The 24,038-nt window shown below is 42.1% G+C and overlaps 1 protein-coding gene across 1 annotated transcript in view; it reads left to right on the top strand.

The window, feature by feature from the left end:
* Positions 1-24,038, top strand: part of LOC143744160 (cadherin-7-like) — a 240,284-nt gene that overhangs the window by 179,686 nt on the left and 36,560 nt on the right. The gene's annotated exons all lie outside the window — the stretch shown is intronic.

Below are 24,038 nucleotides of genomic sequence, written 5' to 3'. Positions count from 1 at the left end.
TGCTACAGGGACCTTGGGAACATAACCCGGCCTAGGATGAAGGAACGCTTCAACCATGCCGTGCGCAAAATCCAGGCACGAGGGTGCAACCGACAGCGCCTGAAGATCTTCTATTCTCTTGAGAGACGAAATAGCAAGGAGGAACAGCGTTTTCAATGTCAGAAATCTGGCAGGAACCTTCTCCAGGGGCTCAAAGGGAGCCTGGGAAAGGCCTTGGAGGACAATCGCCAGGTCCCATGTCAGAACCCTTGTGCGTGCAACAGGCCTCAGCCTTAAAGTGCCACGTAGGAAACGAGATTCTAAGGGGTCTTTACCCAAAGACATTCCACCCAAAGGAGTGTGGTAAGCACCTAAGGCCGCTACATAAACCTTTAAAGTGGACGGGGAGAGTGAGCCGCTCCAGCAGGAACTCCAGCACTGTACCAACCGGGCAGTTAACCCTCTGAGGTCGACGTGATAGTCTCGCTTTTTTTCTTATCAGTGCAAAAGAAACTCAAAATACTCTGTTGATTTTGATCTTACATATTAAGTGTTGTACATCATTAGATCCTGATAAGTGTCTATTTTTTTGTGGATACTCACTATAAAAACAAAGTGTTGTGCTTTTCGCCAAATAAAGAAAAACACGTGCGCGTTCTGCCTTCTCTCTGTCAGTTAAGTCCATTCTGAAACGCGTCCGAAAATTAACTGTAATTCCGCGAATACTTGTCATACAGGCACGAGTGTTTTTCCATAATGAAGCTTGAACTCTCTTCTTTTAAATGAATTAATTTATATAAAAAAACGAATATTCTCAGTTTATGTAATCTGTATGAAAAGAGAGAGATGCCAGTCTTTTTCTTTCCAGCTCATTATACCTCATTACGCCTTAATGTGCCACGCCCACGGAGAGCGCGCAGTATTCAAACGCAAATGATCTAAGGCAAGCCATTCAAACATGCCAACGCCCACCAGCTGGATTATAAAACACATCGTGTTTAGTAAGTATCTTACTAAAGCTGTGTACACTGCGTATCCCTACGCTGTGAAGAATTATACTATCTAATAACCCTGGAAAATATACCAGAAGTGCTGGTAGTTTCATTTCGAGGAGCAACGGATCCAGCTGATGTAGTAAGTCATTTATTCTTAAGTGCTTTGTTCTAATCGCGATATTGAATAGTGTCTGACTGTAAAGCGCAAAAAGACTGTTTAAATATGAATTGCGTGTCTGTGTGTAGGCTAAATGATGAATGAACGGCACAGGCGCACGCGCTTTGTTTACTACAGTTATAGAGCGCGTGTCTGTGCCGTTCATTCGCTCTCGCACCTACATTAGTAAACGTTATGTTTACATGAACACATCCAAACTATATTGCTATAGCCTACTAAGATGAGTAAAAATATACTGAAATATGTTTAAATAAAATGTCTGTATAAGCAACAAACGCCCTCGGGTTACGACTGTAACCCTTGTTCCCTGAGAAAGGGAACGAGGACTGCGTCGAATGACACTTTGGGGGAACGCCCCTCAGCGTAGCGTCTTTGAAGCATAAATGAAACTAAGCCAATCTCTGATTGGTGTTGCATCATGACGTAATGAGTGAGCCCTCACGGCCAAAGGTGAAGGCAGATTGCGCACCTGGTAGGCCAAGGAAATAGCATGGACTATAGTTGTGGTTTTCAGTCTTTGTAGAAATAACTTCAGAGATCTTGGATTTCAGAAATAACAGACTTTATTTTCCAACAAATAAAGCCTAACGTTCTCTGCAGAAGACACGCTCCCGAGGTCTTTCACATTCTACCTTATATACCAAGCCTTTCGACCAAGATGGTCACAAACCTATAGATTATTTGTGGTGAAGGTCTTTTCTCAAGTGACTTCTTAGAATAGAATTTTCTGCAGCAAACAACATTCCAGGCCTCTCAAAAATCACTCACAGAGGTAATTCAAAGTCACACAGAGAGTAAAGGAAATCCAAAGTCACACAGAGAGGAAATAATTGTGTATAAATATATAGCTAAATTACTTATTTTCTAACTAATAAAATCTTCAACATTCCCCTCTCTGGGGCTTACTTAAGCCCCACTTTCACTATCCTTTTCCAGAGTGTAGTTTCAAAATCCAGTTCCTTCAGTTATACTACCTGATGACTCAATTCAGTCACCCCTTCTTCTTTCCAATAACCAGATTATTGCCACCACACTCTGAGGAGTATAAGAACCAAACATCTCTCTCCATACATGTTTCTTTCTTTCAGTTATTTCTTATTTTTCTTTCAATAGAGAGAGTAAAAGATTCTTTACTCATTAACTAAACTTAACATTAAAACATTGTTATAAGCGTGAGCGTGTATTTTGTTCAGCCTTGCCTGTGGTTGTCACAGTTATGTAGAATACATTGTACATCAAATCATGCATTCATTTCAAGTTTTTCTTGCCGGGTAGACATCTTCTTCGACCTAGAAGCTTTGCGCTTCGTAGAGGGTCACCACTGGGGAGAGGGCAGGCCAGTACTTACACCCAGGGTCTGGCTCATCAATCATCTTTTTCATCCTCAATTGAGGTACTTGAATCATTGTCCAGTGCTTGTAAAATCCAATTTGTGTCCTGATAGTATATACCTTGGCTATCCTCTAAAGTTATTTTCCCATTTTCTTGGCATTTTAGCACCTCTATCTGCTTAACGGTGGTTTTGACAACCAGTGATCTTAATATGGGAAGTACACAACAGAATAATAATCCTCCTATTAATATTGCAGCACCTAAAAACATTCCTAATTTTGCAAACCATGCGCCTAATGCTCCAAAATTTAAATCGAACCAGTCCCACATTTGCGCATCTCTTCCTGCATTTGCTTTAAGTTCTGCTCTTAAGCCTTTTATCTTATTCATAGCTTCAGTAAATTTTCCTTCTGGAGCGGTATTATTTGGGATAAAAGTACAGCACTGATCTCCAAACATAACACATACTCCTTCTTTGTCTGCCAATAACCAATTAAGCGCTTGTCTATTTTGCCATGTCATTTTACTTGTTTCACGTAACTGTTCTCCTAATGCAGATAATGCATCATCGGTATAATTAATAAATCTCTGCTGATTATAGTAAATATAATTGATCCATTCGACATTTTTGTTTTGTTTCTTAGTTCTTTTTTTGTCTTCCTTTACATTTGGTTCTGGTTCCCATTGTGCAATAGTAACTTCTTGAATTAGTCTTACTCTAGCACATATTCCTTTACATTTTAGTGGCAAGGAGGCTAGAAGTCGTTTTTTCCCACAAGCCCAAAAGAAATCTGCTACTACTATTGTTTGGTCTTCGTACAGCTCTATTGATGGTAATGCTATAGTTTGGTTTTTACATTCTTCTTCTGGATTTATTTTTTTTCCTTTCCTTGTTCCTAGTGCTTGAAATTCTGGAGCTCTTACCGGTATTTTGGAATCCCACGCATTTGTTTTATCTAGGTTCCATATTGTATCGCACTTCCCTTTAAATTCTCCTAAATTATGAGTTCCTGTAGATTTATTAAAACACTCATATTCTTGGCTGTAGTCTATGCTGTACCATTTTGGGATTTCTACTTTTCCTTTTTCTATTTTAATATTTGCATTTACGTCCCAATATTGACACCAGGTTCCCCAATGTGGTCTACTAAATTGTTCAAAAAATACAGAATTTCCTGAAAAGGCTAGGCACTCAGCTGAGCAGTAAGTTCTAAAATAGTCATTTACATGACAGAAGTGACTATTAAACTCCGCACATTTTACGTAGTCATGTGGATTTGGAACTACTATCACCTTATTCAAGGGGGATTTGGAGCACATTATGCAATTGCTCATACCTATTTCTCTGGCTGTATATGACGCCCAGTTATACCAATCATTATTTTGTGCTGTCTCCCATAATATATCTTCTTCACTAGCCCCTTCAATTTTATCATCTTCAACATTTCTACGTTGCTTTGATATCTTTTGCTGTTCAATCAATTCTTGTTCTGCTGAGGTTATTGTTGTTTTGTCACTAGGTCTATTTGAGGGCTGAGAAGTCAATTGTAGGGTAGTCTGGGTGGTGTTGTCTAATATTTGAACTTGAAAGGAGGTTTGGGTGCTGATGCTGGTAGCTTGAGATTGCAGTATCAGATACAGTAAGCATGTGAGGATCATTATCAGGCACATTATCGGACTCATTCCTTTCAGTTTGTTGATTTTCACTGCTGTGCTCACCCACTCGTTGTTCTGAGCTTTCAATATTTTGCACCCTTTCGTCCTGTTCCTCAGTTTCACGTGTTCTTTCTTCTCTTTCCTGTCTTTGCCTGGGAATTCTTGTGCAGTGGTTCAGATGGTACCAGGTGGTCTTTCCTTCCACCTGGACTGCTGTTGGAGTAGCCGTCACTACTTTGTAGGGACCTTCTCTCCTAGGCTCATTCCACTTCCTCCTGAATACCCTCAGATACACTAGATCACCTGGAACCACTGGACAAGGTGTCTCTGTCTCCTCACTGGGCTGCTTTCTCGATTCCTGTAAATATATAGCTTTATGTATTGCAGTTAGTTTCTTCATATATGATCGTAATTCCATTTGCAATTGTTCCAATGGAGGTCCTTTATAGGGACCTCTGCAATACGGCACAGGCATGGGTCGACCCGTAAGCATCTCATGCGGTGTTAGATGTGTAATTCTATTGGTTTGCATGCGATAGCTCATTAGTGCAATTGGTAAAGCATCAACCCAATTAAGCTTAGTACTTTCACATATTTTGTTAATTTTGGCCTTGAGAGTACCGTTAATTTTTTCAACTATTCCTTGCGATTGCGGTTTATAGACACAACCTAATCTCTGTTTTATTCTCAATTGCTGCAGTACTTGTTTTACAGTCTTTTGAACAAATGCTGACCCATTATCAGAACTTATTTCTGATGGTATCCCAAATCTAGGGATTACTTCTCTTGTCAAAAATTTAATCACTGTTCCTGACCCCTCATCTGCTGATGGTACCGCCTCTACCCATCTACTAAATCTATCTATTATCACAAGCATGTACCTTTTGCCTTGTACTCGCTTTATCATATCCACATAATCCATAACCAAGTGTCTGAATGGTCCTTCTGGTACTGGTATGTGGCCTATTGGTGTCGCTGTTCCTTTCCTTACATTGTATTTGACACAAATTTCACATGTGGACAGAAAATCGTCAACCATTGCATACAAATATGGGGACCAATATCCCTGTTTTTTAATTTTCCTAATTACTTCCCCTCTCGCGCAGTGATCAAATCCATGCGCATCTGCAATGAGAATATTTAAAAATGCTGTTGGTGCAACAATCTGTCCCTCATGTGAACGCCAAATATCTTGTGCATCTTTTTTGGCCCCTCTCTGATACCACATAGAGTGTTCATAAGTGGCTGCTTCTTTTTGAATTCGAGCGATATCATCCAATTGCGGCTGTGGTTCTATCAGAACCACCGGATTTAATATTGCTACTTGACACCCTGATGCTTTTTTGGCTTCCAAATCTGCTATGTTGTTACCTTTAATGACAAAGTCATTTCCTTTTTTATGTGCTTGACACTTGATGATTGCCAATCGTGTTGGTAGCATCATAGCAGAAATTAATTGACCTATTTATTCTGCATGCTGGATGGGAGTTCCATCACTCTTTTTGAAACCTCTCTGTTTCCATACTGCTCCAAACAGATGACACACTCCATGAGCATATGCTGAATCCGTAAAAAATATTTGCGGTTTGTCCCTTTGCCAATTGACATGCAGTCGTAAGAGCTTTTAATTCTGCTAATTGAGCAGAACAAGGCTGGATACAATGTTGAGATATTACGGGTACAAATTCATCCTTGTCTTTTCTTACCACTGAATATCCTGTATGAGTCCCCAGATAATCTTTAAAACTAGAACCATCTACAAAGTAAATTATTTCTACTTCAGGTATTGGTGTTGATTCAAGATCTGGTCTCAATCTGGTGAATGCCAATGAATTGGCTACACAATCATGTGATTCACCTTCATAATCCAGAGGAATTAATTCAGCTGGATTCACTGTATCACATCGTTTAATGGTAACATCTGGGTATGTAAGCAATGATGAATATGCTAGAATACGAGCTTGAGTTAATACAAATTTGCCTTGTTCTATTAATTCCACAATTTTATGGTGCGCATAAATAGTTATTGGGTATCCCATAGTTATTGTAGATGCTTTATCATAAGCATAATATACTGCTGCAAGACCTTGTTGGTAGCAAGGTGGGTAGCCTTGTGCTACGTTGTCTAGCTTGGTGCTATAATAAGCTATGGGCTGTTTCTTTCTGCCACTGCAAGTTTCCTGCATTAGAACAGCTGATGCATAGCCATCAGTTCTATTTGCAACATATAAGTAAAATTGTCTAGTATAATCAGGGTTTCCGATTACAGGTGCCCTTTGCAATTCCTTTTTAACAGATTCAAATGCTATCATTGCATCAGTAGTCCATTTTAATGGATTACTCAAATTTTGTACTCCTGCTTGTTTCATGATTTCCCTCAGTGGAGCTGTCTTTATTGCATAATCTTCTATCCAATCTGCACTGAAGCCAGTCATTCCTAGAAAGGTCATCATTTGTTTTACTGTTTGTGGCAACGGTGCTTTACTTATGCCTTCTAAGTGATTTGGAGCTATAGCTTTTGTCCCGTATGAAATCGTTCTTCCCAGATATTCAACCTGTGGCTGACAATATTGTAGTTTATTTTTGGATGCTTTGTGACCTCCTTGGGCTAATTTTATAAGCACTTTTATAGAATCCTTGTGACACTGTTCTCGTGTTGCTGAACAAATCATCAAATCATCTACATATTGTAGCAAATTGCTGTCTATTACAAGATCCTCTAAATCAGCCTTAAGAACTTGATTGAATATATGTGGAGAATGCTTAAATCCCTGCGGCATTCTTGTATAAGTATATTGTTTATTAGCATATGAAAATGCAAATAAATATCTACTTTTTTCTTCCACTGGTATACTGAAAAAGGCATTACATAAATCAATTACCGTAAAATATTTAGCATCAGGTGGTACATTTGTTAACAGTGTATGTGGGTTTGGAACATCAGCCGGCCAATCTTCTGCTATTTCATTAATTGCTCGTAAGTCATGTACGAGGCGCCATTTAGATTTATTTGCTTTAATTACAGGTAAAATTGTGTTACAGTAACTATTTGTTTCTATTAATACTCCTGCTTTCACCAGCCCTTCAATTGTGTCTTTTATGCCCGCTTCTGCTTCAGGCCTTAAAGGGTATTGTAATTTACGAGGTAGGCGTGCACCTGGCTTAAGTTGTATTGTTATTGGACCCGCTGATTTAACCAATCCCACATCAGTGTCATGTTGAGACCATAACTCGGTTGGTACTTGTTGCTCAGTTTCCTTAAATAGTTCATTATCAATAGTCTCTATTGATTTGGATTTTGTTATCATTTGTTTTTGTATTTTTTGATTAATGATGATTTCTTGAGGAGACCCCATTAATTTTGATGTATACAAAATTTTAATGAAATTTTTGTCATCTGAATGAAAAATTAGCGGATTTATTGTTGGCTCCCACTGGCATTGTTCTGCTTTTTTCATCATTGGTCCTAAATCTTTTGTCTCCCAATTACTTCCTACATATAAGGATATATGTGGCACAGAATCAGGTACATTAAACCAATCTTTTATAAATTCAGTTTGTAATATACTCATTGCTGCTCCCTGTTTTCCTATTATGATATCTTTCACATTCAGTTCAATTTTTTGACTGTTAGTTTTTTCCTGCCATAGTTTTTCAAATTTTTCATCTCTCTTCGGGTCATATATCATAGTACAATGAAATTCAGATTTTGGTACTTGTGCTTCAAAAATCTGTGCTTCAATGAACTTTCCCCATGTGTTAATTATTTGTCTTACCTCATTTTCTATTTGTCCTATCCAGTATACGTTTGCTTTTGGTTCAGAGATCATCATTTGAGTTTTTATTCCTTTCAGGTCTATATATACTCCTTCTGAAGAACACCAAATTTGAAGGCCTAATTTACATAATGCATCTCTTCCTAGCAAATTAACTGGAGTCTGATTTGATACAAGGACAGGTAGTGTCACACTTTTATTTTCAGTTTGTAAACAAACTGGAGCGGTCATAGGAATTAGCTGCAGTTGTCCCGAGAATCCTATTGTCTTGGCAAATTTTCCAGACAAGGGGAGATGTGAGGCATAATTTGAATTTACACATGTATAAACTGCTCCAGTATCTATTAACATGGGTGTTGTTTTACCTTCTATATTAATTTTTAGCATTGGCTCTTGATCAGCATTGGTTGTTAAAATTGGCAGCTGATTCTCCCCCATAGGATTCTCTGGGCATCCCTAATATCCTTGATTTGGACCTCTCCAAGGGTTTACTGGGCCTTGACATGGACCCCGAAAAGGCTGTTGCCATCTCTCCCCCCTCCCACTCCCCGGTGACTGTTGAAATGGATTGATGGGGCAGTTGACTTTATTATGTCCAGGTTGTCCACACCCCCAGCACAGTCCTGGGGGTTTTTTATTAGACCTGCCTTTTCCTCTTTGTCCCCCTTGTGGTGGATTACTTTTCCATCCCATTTGCCGCTGCTGTTGAGCATTAACATTGACAGTGGGTACAGGGATCTGGTATGTATTTTGAGGTATTGGTAGAGGTGGGGGCTGCTGCATAGCTGACTGTGGAGCACTCATAGGACACATCACTGTCATTTGTTCTGACTCTTCTCTTTTTACAGTAGCTTGAATCTTTTTCTTATTATTGCTTTGTCAGCTGTTCAATCTGTAACTGAGTCAGTTTTCTCTGTAGCTCATTTTCTTGAATTTTTATTCTCTGTTCATTTTTCCTGTATTGTTCTACAGCATGGGTCACATGGTCACAAAACTCTTTGTGTGTTTTTGAGTTTAAACCGACTACATCTTCTAGTTTGCTTTTTACAGTTTGTGGCATGGCATCTACCACAGCATTTCTGAACAATGTAGCCATTAATGGGTCTCCTTCTGGATTCCCTTCAGTCTCTTGCTTCCATCTTTTTAATTGTCTCTGTATATATGCAATTGGGCTTTCTGTATCTCCCAGTTGATCCCCTTTTAATGCTTTAGGGTCTATTCTGGTTGGATACTCATCACGCAGTGCTTGCCATACTGCTGGACGGTATGCATCAAAAACAGTCCCATCCATGTAAAATGAATCAACAGCTCTGTTTAAATCAGAGGCTTGAAGGATTTCTTCCATTTTTGATCCACCTAATATTTTTGCCAGAAGTGCTTTAATGTCCCCCACAGATAACAATTTGCCCATTGTTTCTTCTTCAAACACTTTGATCCACTTTCCAGCTCCCTCATGAATGTTTGGGAGGCGAGTGACTAAGCCCTCAAGGTCCTGTGAGGCCCAGGGCACATATTGACCCTCAGTACCTTTAATTAGAATTGGGAGTTGTTTTGCCAGAGATCTCAGCCTTCCTTTTTCTCTTCCCTGTGTCCACCTTTCCTCGTCAAATGACAACTCCTGTTCACTTCCTATATTTAAACTGTCCAATAGTCTACTTCTATTTTTGACTAATTTGTCTGTATCATCTATTAATCGTTCTGTTTCTTGAATAGTTTGATCTATCTCATCATCAAGCATTTGTGCTACTATCTCAATCTCTTCTTCTACTTTATCTATTTTTTTCTCCTCATATTGTTTTTTTATTTTTTCTAATGCTTTCCGCGCCTCTTTATATCAATCTAAGGGCAAGCTTTTCTTAAACGTTTTATTTTGAGTCATTTTTTGTCTCACATCTGGTCCTGTTTGTTTGTCTTTATCTAATTCCACTTGTCCCTTCATTTTCATTTCTCCTATAACTTCTACCAGTCCCTTCAGCATTGGGAAATGACCTTCTAGTTTATTTGAAGGTGGTTTGGCAAAGATTTCCTATTTTTTCTTTGTTTCCTTGTCTGTCTCTTTAATTATTTTCCTTGCCTGCTTAATATTTTTCAATAATTCTTCTCCCTCTTGTTTGAACAATGCCAGCACTGCCTGTTCTTTTTCCCATTTTTCTTCTCTAGTTTTTCTTTTAAGGTTCTTATTCTTTATTCTATAATTTTTTATCAAAGTTTCCATTTCTTCGCATAATGAAACATCAAATGTTCCTTCCTTAGGCCATTTTGTTATCATATCTTGAGTTCTCTTTTGCCATTTATTTGACATTTTATCAATTAATTCCTTACACAATGGGTATTTTAACCCCAGCATTTCTACTGGAGAGGCCATAATTCTCCTCTAATCAATTATTATTTTATGAAGTAATTACCTTTGGTTTAAAACACTCTTTGTATTTCTAGTTTCAAATATTATTTTGAAAAGGCATTCAAAAAATTTTCTTTCTCTTTCCTATAGCTTGTATTTGAATGTTTATACAGCTTTTCTCTATTTCTTTAATTACTTTATACTTGAATATTGCCAATCATCAATAAAAGCAACTTCTTTATTTTTAGATTATAGTATTTTCCTATTATTGTCTTTTATACTTTGCATATGCAGAATAAATAATTATTTTAGCACCAGTCGTCTGGATATCTCATATATTTTTCTATTTTGCAAAGCTAGGTTTCTAAATTGGTGTTTCTCACATTCACAGTATTGCAACATTCAAATCATTCACAATAGTCCTTTATTATTGAATGGGGACAATTTTTATTCTTTCACACTTGTTCCTGAGGCTTATTACTTTATCCTCAGGACTCATACATACACTCCTTATCTCTTCTCAAGTGAACAATTTCACCTCACCACCAGACCGCAGTCTGTGACGGTCAGCAAGCGATCAAAGTTCACAAGGAGCAGAGCTTATTTTTTACCAGTGACACCCAGAGCTCATCCACACACACACATACACACAAGCTAGTCTTTACTCCTCTCCCTGTCAGTTTTACTCACTGAAAGAACACTCTTTAAACTATAACACTTACTGACACAGCGAAAAATAACTTTAAAATTATCACAGTCCTCTGCGATTCACTTTAGCTTCCCTGAGCAAGCCATCGTCATACCTATAACAATGCGGTAACCAGAAGCTAAACTTATCTGTGCGCATGCTATCTTATTAACCTTAATAAGAAACACAGATAAAACTGATAACCTTATCAGTATACTCGTTATCCTTAACGAGCAGAAAATGATTAACCTTAATCATTAACAATAACCATTATCCTTAACAGTAAATATAAATCCTGATAGCCTTACCAGTAATGATAATCTTATCATTAAACTTGTTATCCTTAACAAGTGTGATAAACCCTTTATAGTGCCAAATTAATACCAATATTTATACAACCTGCATCAGATTACATAAACACTGGCAAACGAGAGCTCCATTTTTACAATTTATCTTATATCCCCAAGGCCTTCTTATTAGACATCACACTGCATGCAATTATTTCGAAATCAGAGACCTCTGTTTAAAATATGTAGTTCTTTAATTTTGGAGAAGCTTTTTTTAAGTGTCTCACCGTAAAGGGCAAATATCCGGGCGAACCACACAAACTATAAGCAAAAATTGCTTACCTTGTGGCCACTTTTTGTTTGTGTTGCTCGTCCAGCGAAGCCCACCACGATTCGTCACCAGCCCCTACGGACGTCCCATCTGGGGTGCCAAATGGTTTTCAGCCTTTGTAGAAATAACTTCAGAGATCTTGGATTTCAGAAATAACAGACTTTATTTTCCAACAAATAAAGCCTAACGTTCTCTGCAGAAGACACGCTCCCGAGGTCTTTCACATTCTACCTTATATACCAAGCCTTTCGACCAAGATGGTCACAAACCTATAGATTATTTGTGGCGAAGGTCTTTTCTCACGTGACTTCTTAGAATGCAGCAAACAACATTCCAGGCCTCTCAAAAATCACTCACAGAGGTAATTCAAAGTCACACAGAGAGTAAAGGAAATCCAAAGTCACACAGAGAGGAAATAATTGTGTATAAATATATAGCTAAATTACTTATTTTCTAACTAATAAAATCTTCAACACTATCCAGTTGCTGATGGTCTGTTTGGAGGCGGGAAGACCCTTCTTGGGCGACCCAAAACACAACAGCAACTGGTCTGACTTCCGCCATGAAGAGGACCTCTGAATGTAAATTTTTAGAGCTCTGACAGGGCAGAGCAGATGAAGTCTCTCCTCATCCGCCGTCACGTGAGGTAGAGGATGAAAAGCCTGCAGAACCGTAGGCCGTGCCGCATTAGATGGCACCTTAGGCAAGTAGCCCGGCCTGGGATGTAGGATGGCTTTAATGACGCCTGGAGCAAACTCCAGGCACCAGTTAGATATAGAGAGCGCCTGGAGATCTCCTACCAACCAAATCTCCTACCTTGAGTGTGGACGGGGTAAGAGCAGCTGAAAAGCGATCTTGGAGGAACTCCAGAACTGAAGCCACTGGGCAGTTAACTGGATCCACCAAACGCCCTATACACCAATTGGTAAAGACATTCCATTTTAAGCCGTACAATCGTGGAGGGAGCTCTAGAGCTGAGTATGGTCTCCACTACTCCAGCTGATAGGCCAGCCTCTAGGTACTGTGCCCCCTCAGGGGCCAGACCCACAGCTTCCATAGCTCGGGCCGCCCTGATGGTTTATATAGGCCCCAACCGACATATTGTCTGACCTCACAAGGACATGATGACCTTTGAGGTCCGGCAGGAAGCTCCTCAGAGCTCGGAGCCCCGCCAACATCTCCAGGCAGTTTATGTGCCAGGAGGAATGATGGTCCTGCCATAGGCCTGTCGTAAAGCGGCCGTCCATGACCGCGCCCCACCCCGTGAGGGAGGCGTCTGTCGAAACGGTTTTCTGGCGACATGACGCTCCCAACACTGGACCTTGGGACAGAAGCCAAGCTTTTTTCCACATAGATAGGAAACGAAGGCATCTGCGCGTAACCCTGATCATGCGGAACGGGTCCCCGTTCGGGAAGAACCCCTTGGTTTTCAACCACCACTGGAGGGCCCTCATGTGCAGCAGGCCAAATGGAATAATGTTGGACGCTGCTGCCATTAGCCCCAACACTCTTTGAAAATGTTTCACAGTAATGGCTTGGCCTAGCTTTATCCTGGACACTGTGGCCAGAATGGACTCGATTCGTGCAGGAGACAGTCGTGCCCGCATCGTGACCGAGTCCCACACCACTCCCAGGAACGTGGTTCTCTGGGCTGGTGTCAACACGCTCTTTTTCATGTTGAGCTCAACCCCAGGCTTTGAATGTGGGCGAGGACGACATCTCGATGCCGAACTGCCAGCTCTTGTGACTGGGCCAGAATCAGCCAGTCGTCGATATAATTGAGCACCCTGATGCCCTGGAGCCTCAGCGGTGCTAGAGCTGCATCCATACATTTGGTAAATGTGCATGGGGAGAGAGCTAGGCCGAACGGAAGAACCCGATATTGGTACTCAGGAACTTCCTGTGAGATGGAAGGATGGATATGTGGAAGTATGCGTCCTTTAGATCTATCGTGACAAACCAATCCTCGGATTGAATTTGACTCACGATTGTGGGAAACGTGAGCATCTTGAACCTGAATCTCCTCAGAGAAAGATTCAAGTGTCTGAGATCTATTATTGGACGCAACCCCCCATCCTTTTTGGGCAGTATAAAGTACCGGCTGTAAAACCCAGACTCCCTGTCCGGTGGAGGAATACGTTCTAAAGCCTCCTTTACCAGCAGGGAGTTTACTTCCTGTTCCAATACCCAACCCTGCACTGGGTCGACTGCAGTCCAGACCGGCCCGTTGAACCTTGGTGGGCGTAAACCGAACTGCAGCCTGTATCCCTCTTGAAAAGTGCGCAGGGCCCAAAGCGAAATATTCGTGAGATTTTTCCATGCATCGAAATATTTTACCAAAGGAACCAGGCTCTCGAGCCTGCCTTCGGGTACAATTCGTTCTCGACCCCCTGAAGCGGATCCCCGGCAGGGTTCGACCGAAAACGATTCTCGATGGGCGGACGGGATTGCTGCCTAGCCGCAAGCCTGTGGGGCGGACAGTGCAGCGCGCGTTCTCTGGAAACCGATGCGTCCCAAAGCGCACTTGGCGGCGGGAAGTCGACATCGTATTTACGGTGTCGCCGAACAGGCCAGAAGGTGAAATTGGGGCATCAAGGAGAAAAGCCCTGTCCTTTTCCTTGATCCCCGACAGATTTAACCATAAATGTCTCTCCGAGACCACCATAGCTGCCATGGAGCGGCCGATGGCACGGGCCGTCTCCTTGGTGACTCGGAGAGATAAATCTGCAGCCTTCCTCAACTCCGCTACATCTTCGGAAGTTGGTCCCTCGCCCTCATCAATATCCTTAAGAAGGTCGGCCTGGTAAGCTTGTAACACTGCCATAGTGTGTAAACAAGCACCAGCTCGACCCGCAGCCATATAAGCCCTGCCCACCAAGGAAGATGTATCCCTACACGGCTAAGTGGGCAGCACCGGGGCTTTTAGGGACGATGTCGATTCAGGTGATAAATAGGTGGCTAATGGTTGTTCCACCTGTGGCATCGTCCCATAACCGTTCTCTCGCGCCCCCAAAATATTACTATAATTAAGGACAGGGCAGTTGGACACGCGCGAGGAATGTGGTTTATTCCACGATTTACACAACTCGTTGCTGCAGGAAGCGCTCATCTAATTTGCTTTTCACGAGCGCGTCCTGCCTCTCATGTGGCCAACTGATATTAAGACGGGCCACAGCATGAGAGACAACCTCTAGCAGCTCCTCATATGCGGGGACATGGCGTGGCGAGTCATCCCCAAAATCTCTGCCCTCGATGCTGAGCACGACTACTTCCTCGGAAGCAGACAGCTCAAACATCGGGTCCTCCACTCGCGCGGAAGAAGCCGCAGGGGCGGACTTCCGCGCGAGGTGGGAGAACATCAGAACTGACAGAGGAATCCCGAGAATGTGCCTCGGCAGTCTCGAGATCCCCTGTCAGATCCATTTAAGAGCCCCATGAAGAGCGTTGCCGTGCTGCCTCAGCAAACGTGGGTCCCGCACCACGAGGCTCGCGAGCCTGACCATCCTCGTTAAAAATGGCCAGGCGGGAGCGCAGCACACGGATTGGAAGTTTTTCACAATCCTCGCAAGCAGCCCCCTCGAGAGCTGCCCGCGCGTGCTGCACTCCCAAACAATGAGTGCACAAACGATGTGTGTCCCCACCCGTGATATAACGAGGGCAGGGATGCACACACCGCGTGAAACTCGCTTGGCTCGCCATAATATATATATATATATATATATATATATATATATATATATATATATTTGAAATGCTTGTGACAGACAACACCAAATAAGACAGACAAGTCAAACACAGAGCTCTTGCTGAAGAACAGAAAGCTGACATCTCATGTGTGCCGGCGTCCTTTATAGCTTCCGCTTGTATGCCGTCACTCATTACGTCATGACGCAACACCAATCAGAGATTGGCTTAGTTTCATTCATGCTTCAGAGACGCTACGCTGAGGGGCGTACCCCCAAAGTGTCATTCGACGCAGTCCGAGTACCCTCGAAAGGGAACTGTAAATTCACATGTATATGCTAATATATCATACACAATATTTTACAGACTAAATATGAATGTTTAGACAAGATTTTGTGATTAGTTTTGGATAGATTATTAAGTTTTGACTGTAAAAAAAGACTACTGTCACATTAAATAGGTACGCTTTTGTTCACCAATTTCTGCTCATAGTTAAATATACTATAGTATGATGTTTTGTCAAAAATAAAGTAGATATATTGAATTATCAACTAAGATGTTATTATAGTGTTTGTTCCAATTTTCAAACAAATGAATCCTTACCTTTTTTAATACGTATGATAAAATGTATACTTTTTTACAAAGAAATACACTTGAAATATTGTTAAAATTTTAATTGTTGTTGTAATTGTAACCTATCTGTATTTGGTTACAATTTCTAATTGTAAAATATGTATATATAGATAATTTCTTTTGTCCTTGCATTCTTTGGGACCCTGTGACACACCTGTGTGAAAGGCTAATTAATATGCAGCTCATTATGTATGTGGCACATTATCCGGGCTTTGTCTTCTCAGGTGTGAACACGCCTCCATGCATATTGCCTTTCCAAACAAAAGGTGTCTTATAAAATTTAAATCAATCTATTGTTTTGTGTAAATGATTAGGCAGAATGATTTTCAGATCATTTTGAAGCAAAGATTCTAGGCAACAACACTCATTAGTCAAAAGTCTTGTGTACACATATTTAGTAGGTGTTTTGTAGCCTTATTTCAGACACTTTAAGTTTTAGTTTTTTCTATAACCACGCATAAACATTATTCTCTAAAAAATACAAACATGTACATACATGTTGCTCACATATTACGGTAGCCCCGTTTGTGCTATATAGAGTGAATTTACACCTTTGCCATTAACATGTTTATAAATAACTGAAAAAAGCACAAATGTCAGACCATGTCAGAACACCTCAAGGACCCCAAAAACCCCTTAGACCCCAGAGGGTTAACTGGGTCCAGCTGACGGTCACTACCCCATGAAGTGAAAACCTTCCACTTCAGGGCATAAAGCTTCCTCGTGGAGGGAGCTCTGGATTGTAGAATGGTCTCCACAACCTCGGTTGAGAGACCTGACCCTATGAGCTGGGCCCCCTCAGAGGCCAAGCCCACAGGTTCCACAGTTCGGGACGAGGGTAAAATATCGAGCCCCTCTGCTTGGGACAGAAGGTCTCTCCTGACGGGAAACTCCATAGGAGGCCCGTTTAGGAGAAACACGAGATCTGCAAACCATACTCTGCACGGCCACAGCAGGGCTACAAGAAGCAGGCGCAGATGGTCCCTGCGAACTCTCTCCAGAACTCCCGCGAGCAAAGCGATCAGGGGAAAACATACAAACGTAGCTACGGCCACGTCTGTACCATCGCATCCAATCCGAGAGGAGCTGGATGCGTGAGGGAGAACCAGAGTGGACAGTGAGACGTCTCTCGAGACGCAAAAAGATCCACTTGAGCCTGGCTGACCTCCCTCCATATTTGCTCCACCACCTCGGGGTGGAGCATCTAATCCCCGGGCCTCAGCCCCTGTCTCGACAGGTTCTCTGCTCCTTGATGACTTATATATCTGACGACCGATATACTGTCTGTGTGGACCCACACATGGTGGCCCCTGAGGTCTGGAAGGCCCCATAGACCCTAAGTCGAGCGTCCTTCCAGGATCGCTACCCAGCCCGTGAGGGAGGCATCTGTCGTTAGCATCCTGCGACGACAAGAAGCTCTCAACATGGGGACCTGGGACAGGAACCAAGGTTTCTACAACATAACCAGGGCATGTAGGCATCGCTGCGTAACCCTGATCATGCGAAAGGGGTTGCCCCTCGGGGAAAACCCTTACCTTGAACTGAGCGTCCTTCCAGGATCGCTCCCCCAGCCCGTGAAGGAGGCATCTGTCGTTAGCATCCTGTGACGACAAGAGGCTCTCAACGCGGGGACCTGGGACAGGAACCAAGGTTTCTTCCACATAACCAGGGCACGTAGGCATCGCCGCGTAACCCTGATCATGCGAAAAGGGTTGCCCCTTGGGGAAAACCCTTTGGTCCTGAGCCACCACGGCAAGGGTCTCATGTACAGCAGGCCAAACAGTATTACGCTGGATGCTGCTGCCATCAAACCCAACAGTCTCTGAAACTGTTTCACAGTGAGTGACTGGCCTAGCATTATTCTTTTCAAAGCTGACAGGATGGACTCTATGCGTGCCGGAGACAAGCACGCCCGCATCAGCATAGAATTCCACACTACCCCTAGAAAGGTGGTCCTCTGTAATGGAGAATGCACACTCTTCTTGGCGTTTAGCCGTAACCCCAGCTCTTTCATATGGGTGAGAATGACATCTCGATGCCAAACTGCCAACAGATGTGACTGAGCTAGAATCGACAAATCGTCGATGTAGTTCATGATGCGAATACCCTGAGGACGCAGTGGCGCCAGAGCTGCATCTATGCATTTCGTGAAAGTGCATGGTGATAGTGCTAGGTCGAATGGAACAACTCGATATTGGTATGCTTTTCCCCCCAAAGCAAACCTCAGGAACTTCCCTTGATATGGAAGGATGGAAAAGTGGAAGTATGCGTCCTTGAGATCTTTCGTGACAGACCAGTCCTCGGATCTGATCTGTGGCACGATTTGTCTCAACACTCTGAACTTCAGTTACATGACGGAAACGTATAGAACAATTAAAATCAAAATGGGACCCAACCCTCCATTCTTCTCTGGAACGAAGAAATACCGGCTGTAAAACTGTCCCTGCTGGAGGGAGGTACATATTCTATGGCCCCTATGTCCAACAGGATTTTCACTTCTTGTTCCATTACCAGAACCTTTTCCTGGCTCACCACGGTGAGATGAAAGCCCCTTTAGGTCTGCAGGACCCAATGAGAAATATTTGGCAGTAGCTTCCGCACTGCCAAGAACTCTACTAGAGGTATCAGCCTCTCGAGGGCCTGCGCCCTCGGACGTCAGGCCTTTTCTTTGCAGCTTTCTTGGAACTAATGACGTTCCTCAGATCCGTCCTATCCCTTGATGGCTGCTGTTGAGCGCGCTTTCCGTGTCCCCAGTCTTTTTGTAGGGGAACACGGGAAGCCAAGCTCTGTTTTTGTGTGGCACGGTGTGAGGAGCTGGTTTTAAAAGTTTGGGGCTGCTCCCGCTCAGCAACCCCGGAGACATGAGTCTGGCGAGGGAGACGTTTTTGGAAGGCAGCCACTTGTATGGCTGATTCCTGAACCCTCTTATTCTAGATAAAGAAATATTTTTCCTTTTCTTTAATATTGCTGAAATTCAGCCAGAAATGTCTCTCAGTCGCCACCAGGGCTGCCATAGACCGGCCGATAGAAATAGCCGTCTCCTTGGCGACCCTGAGAGACAAATCTGTGGCTTGACGCAGTTTGCAAACTGCGTTCGGGCCAATAGCCCCGCCCTCATCAATGTCTCCTAACATTTCAGCCTGGTAAGCCTGCAGCAGAGACATTGTGTGAAGACATGCTGCAGCCTGACCAGCCGCTGAATAAGCCTTACCCACCAAAGCTGAAGTTACTCTAACTGGCTTGGTGGGTAATAATGTGGCTTTAAGGGAAGATGCAGATTCAGGGGAGAGATAGCTCGCGAGCGTCTCTTCCACCTCCGGCATTTCCCCATATCCGTGCTCTTTATATTGTGAAATAGAAGAGTAGTGTAATGATTGTGCACTGTACATTCTATATGACACAGGTTTCATCCACGATCTCGACACCTCAGTGTGGAGATCGGGAAAAAATGGAAGGCTCAGGCGTTCAGATTGTGAACGAGAGGGCAGGAAGCGTTCGTCTAGTTTGATTTTTAAACAAACGTCCTGCTTATCTGCCGGCCAATCGATATGTAATCTTTTGACCGCTCTCATTACAACCTCAACGAGCTCCTCAAAAGCATGAGACTGAGGTGGCGAATCCTCAGTATCACGAGCATAAACACTAACAACATCCAGTCTCTCGGAACTGGATAGCTGTAGTGTTGGTGCCTGTACCGGGGTGGAAGAAACTGCAGCGCGTGCTTCTGAACCCTGATACGAGGCATTAGATCTGTCAGTTGAAGTCAGAGCCATGACAGATCCATTTGCGAACCCCAAGTCTGAAGTCTTCGCTATGCCTCGGCAGCAGCGGGACCTGAGCCTTGGGGAACGCGAGCCTGGGCGTCCTTGTTAAGAAACGCCAGGCGGGATCGGAGTGTCCGCAAGGGAAGCACAATACAGTGCTCACAGTCAGCGCCTTTGAGCGTGCATGCTCCTCTCCCAAACAAACAACACATAAAGTGTGTGTGTGTCCACCCGTTAAATAAAGTGGGCAGGGGTGCACACATACTCTAAACTGCTGCTTGCTCACCATAGTCTATAAATATATATAACAGACAACAAGGACAATTTCACATAGAGAGCACTTGTGAAGACACAGAAGCTGGAGCTGCTGGGTTTGAACAGGCTTATATAGTTTCCTGGTTCATGACGTCACCCGCCTCTGACGTCCCGTCACACCATTGGACTGATTTTACATGTGCTTCAATACATCAACACGCAAAGCGTTCCCTTAGTGTCAATCGACGCAACGCAAGTTCCCTTGAAAGGGAACTAATTTAATTTAATTTAATTTATTCTTAAAGCACAAATAAACACAACAAAAGTTGACCACTGTGCTGTACAAAAAAAACAAAAAAACAACAACACAGTAATAAAAAGCAATACATCACTACATTTAAGTTAAAAGAGACCAAAAGTAATAATGATTGAAATGCAAGGGTAAAAGGATAAGACTGTAACTTGGATTTAAATTTATGTACGTACGATGCAGACCTCACAGATAAAGGAAAACTATTCCATATCCCAGGACCGGCCACTGAAGACGCACGGTCACCTCGCAACTTCAATCTTGTTCTTGGAAATGACAGTGTAATACTGTCTGAGGATTGCAAGGATCTTACTGACTTATTCACGTTTAAAAGATCTGACAATTAGGAAGGTGCCAGACCATTTAAAGACTTAAAAACTATGAACAAAATTTTGAGTTCAACTCTATAAAACACTGGCAACCAATTAAGAGGCACTAGTATTGGAGTAATATGTTCTCGTTTACGAACCCCAGTTAATTACCTGGCTTTGGCCGTCACATGGAGGATAGGGGTAATCCAATATAAAGTGAATTACAGTAGTCCAAGCGAGATAAAACAAAAGCATGTGTGACTCTTTTAAGGTCCCTAAAAGATAGAAAGGTTCTAACTTTGGACAGAAGTTTAAGATGCGAAAAACATGACTTTATTAATAATTGTATGTTGGTCAAACTTAAGAAGTTGGTTATTTTACTTATTACAGATGAAAATGTAAAAACAAAAACAGACCAAGAAACAAACGGAGAAAGCAGAGGAGCAGAAGTTATGCCATTGCTATCGGTGCCATCTTACACACGATACGACTTCAGCCATGCTTCCTAACGATATCTCCCAAGGGTAGCATGTACAGAGTGAACCGCAACGGTCCTAGCACTGAGCCTTGTGGTACGCCATACTGAACTTGTGATCAATATGACATCTCTATTCAAAAGAATGTTTTGGCCAATGGTATCAAATGCAGCACTAAGATCGAGTAACACTAATACAGGATACAACCACGATTGTATGAATCATTTGCTAATCAAGCTAATGATTAATTATAGATTCATTCTCTATCATTTAACAAATTAATAACTCACACACACACACACACACACACACACATATTGATTTTGTCCTAATGGACACCACCTTTTCCACGTCCACTCTCAGGCTGTCATGTAAGGGAAGCTCTTTGTCTCTCTCTGCTAAGTGTCAAGTCACCTTTATTTGTAAAGCGCTTTTTACAATACAGATTGTTTCAAAGGAGCTTTACAGAGATAACAGGAAAATAGTATTGTAATAATATTGTTTAATATAAATTTAAATGTCCCCAACTAAGCAAGCCAAAAGCCAATGGCGACAAAGGCGAAGAAAGGTGAAGAAAGGCGAAGAAAGGCGACAGAGAAGGAACCAAAACACCATCAGTGACAGAATGGAGAAAAAAAACGTTGGGAGAACCCAGACTCAGTCAGGGGGTCCAGTCATCCTCTGGCCAACGAACGATTAATATGATTTAGGCAGCATTATAGGTCAGAAGTCAGATTGGATCAGAACTTTCACAAGTGGGATGAAAATTGATAGAAATGAAGATTTTGCTTGCTTTAAGAGAGCTTCATGCCTTTTGCATTAATGTGTCTAATGGTCTCTTCAGGAGAACTAATGGTCAGTTCAGTTCAGTGTGTGTGTGTTTGTGAGAGAGAGAGAGAGAGAGAGAGAGATAGAGAGTGTGTGTGTGTGTGTGTGTGTGTGTGTGTGTGTGTGTGTGTGTGTGTGTGTGTGTGTGTGTGTGTGTGTGTGTGTGTGTGTGTGTGTGTGTGTGTGTGCACGTGTGTGAGTGTGAGAGTGTGTGAGTGCATGCGTGCAAGTGTGTGTGTGAATTAGCACTTTGTGGTGCTTGGCGCCCTTTATATTTGCATCTTTGTAATTTGCTATTAAATCACTGTTTATGGAAAAAGGAAGCTTTGTCTTTCACTGTGTCTGTTTAATGTGACACTTCTTCCTGCATAAATTCTAACTATTTTTAATTTGCTAATTGAACTGAAGCTGCTGACAAACTTGCACTTTAAGCTTGTGGTTAAACTAACTTTTTGTGTTAAACTTTTTGTGTTAAACTCTCAGCAGCCATATCACCCTGTAGCCCAAGACTGGTTGCCCACTAAAGCTAAGCAGGGCTGAGCCTGGTTAGTACCTGGATGGGAGACCTTCTGAGAAAACCAGGTTGCTGCTGTAAGAGGTGTTAGTGAGGCCTGCAGGGGGTGCTCACCCTGTGGTCTGTGTGGTCCTAACGCCCCAGTATGGTAATGGGGACACTATACTGTCAATTGAGCACTGTCCTTTGGATGAGACGTTAAACCGAGGTCCTGACTCTCTGTGGTCATAAAAAATCCCAGGATGTCTTTCGAAAGAGTAGGGGTGTAACCCCGGCATCCTGGCCAAATTTGCCCAGTGGCTCTGTCCATCATGGCCTCCTAATCATCCCAATGTATATATATACCAATTGGCTTAATCACTCTGTCTCCACTCCACCAGTAAGCGGGTGTTTTGGGCGTTCTGGCGCAATATGGCTGCCGTCGCATCATCCAGGTGGATGCTGCACATTGGTGGTGGTTGAGGAGATTCCCCCTTCTATGTGAAGCGCTTCGAGTGTCCAGAAAAGCGCTATATAAATGTGATGAATTATTATTAATTATAAACTATCTCTGTTGTCACTGAACATTTCAGCATATATCAGGCTGTTTACTGAATGCCACTCATCAGAAAACATTTATTCTGCGGCTAACTTTTTATAATTTTCTGCAACCAATCTCTTTACATCACATGTAAAGAACTGAATTACTATTCAAGCTGTTAAAAAAAGTCTTTGTCGACTGTCCACAGTTTAGTTATTTTTCTTTGTTCTGTATGTTGCCAGATACTATTGTTTTGTTTGTCTTTATTTTCGTCAAACATTGTGCATCATGCCACTATGAACAGAAAAAAAGAGGGGCTTTTTGATAGAATTGGGAATTCTGCTCCGTATAAAATAACTCTTATGAACAATGTTACACCGCCTGTCCATTATCTGAAGCGCAGTTGGTACGTTATATTTTAAAATCATTATCTTGCTGTAATTCTAACTCAGAATGGTTGAAAAATAAGAAAGGTTTTGAAATTGTACAGTCAAAGTCCAGACTTAAACTCCATTCACTGATGCACAACTAAACACTGATCAGACAGGGCAAACACTTGATTTCTTACATAATTATGTGGTGATTCACTTATTTACCTCTCCATTTTCAATCACTTCGTGTATAGGGTCACTGTTCACACATTCTATTTGACAGGTATTTTACAGATGTTTAGAAAGTTTACATTTAAGAATTTATTGTGTAATACTGTCCAGTTACTCAAACTGAAGAGAGAATACAGAATTAGGGATCCACCGAAATTTTGGGTACCAAAAATGTTCTGCCAAAAATGCAATTAAACATTATTTACATTATATTAATTAATAAAATGCTGATGGTTATTTGTAGCTGGAAAAAAAATGTGTACAGTCTATTAAACGTAATGACAAAGAAATTCAACAACACTCCGACAACAAGTGTGATGTAACAAAAATCTCATTCTAGAATACTGCAGTCAAATTTCAGATGCAATTGCGAAATTACATGGTCATGTATTCTGCCTATCATACATCCATCCATCCATCTTCTTCCACTTATCCAGGACTGGGTCGTGGGGGCAGGAGTCTAAACAGAGATGCCTAGGCTTCCCTCTTCCTTGACACATCCTCCAGCTCTTCCGGGGGAATACCGAGGCGTTCCCCGGCCAGCCGAGAGACATAATCCCTCTAGCGTGCCCTAGCTC

The sequence above is a fragment of the Siphateles boraxobius genome, unplaced genomic scaffold, assembly GCF_051911475.1.
Source record: "Siphateles boraxobius isolate OS27281-9 unplaced genomic scaffold, OSU_SipBor_1 199, whole genome shotgun sequence".
Classification (NCBI taxonomy): domain Eukaryota; kingdom Metazoa; phylum Chordata; class Actinopteri; order Cypriniformes; family Leuciscidae; genus Siphateles; species Siphateles boraxobius.
The sequence above is the reverse complement of the archived record's forward strand: the minus strand, read 5'-3'. Positions and strand labels throughout refer to the sequence as shown.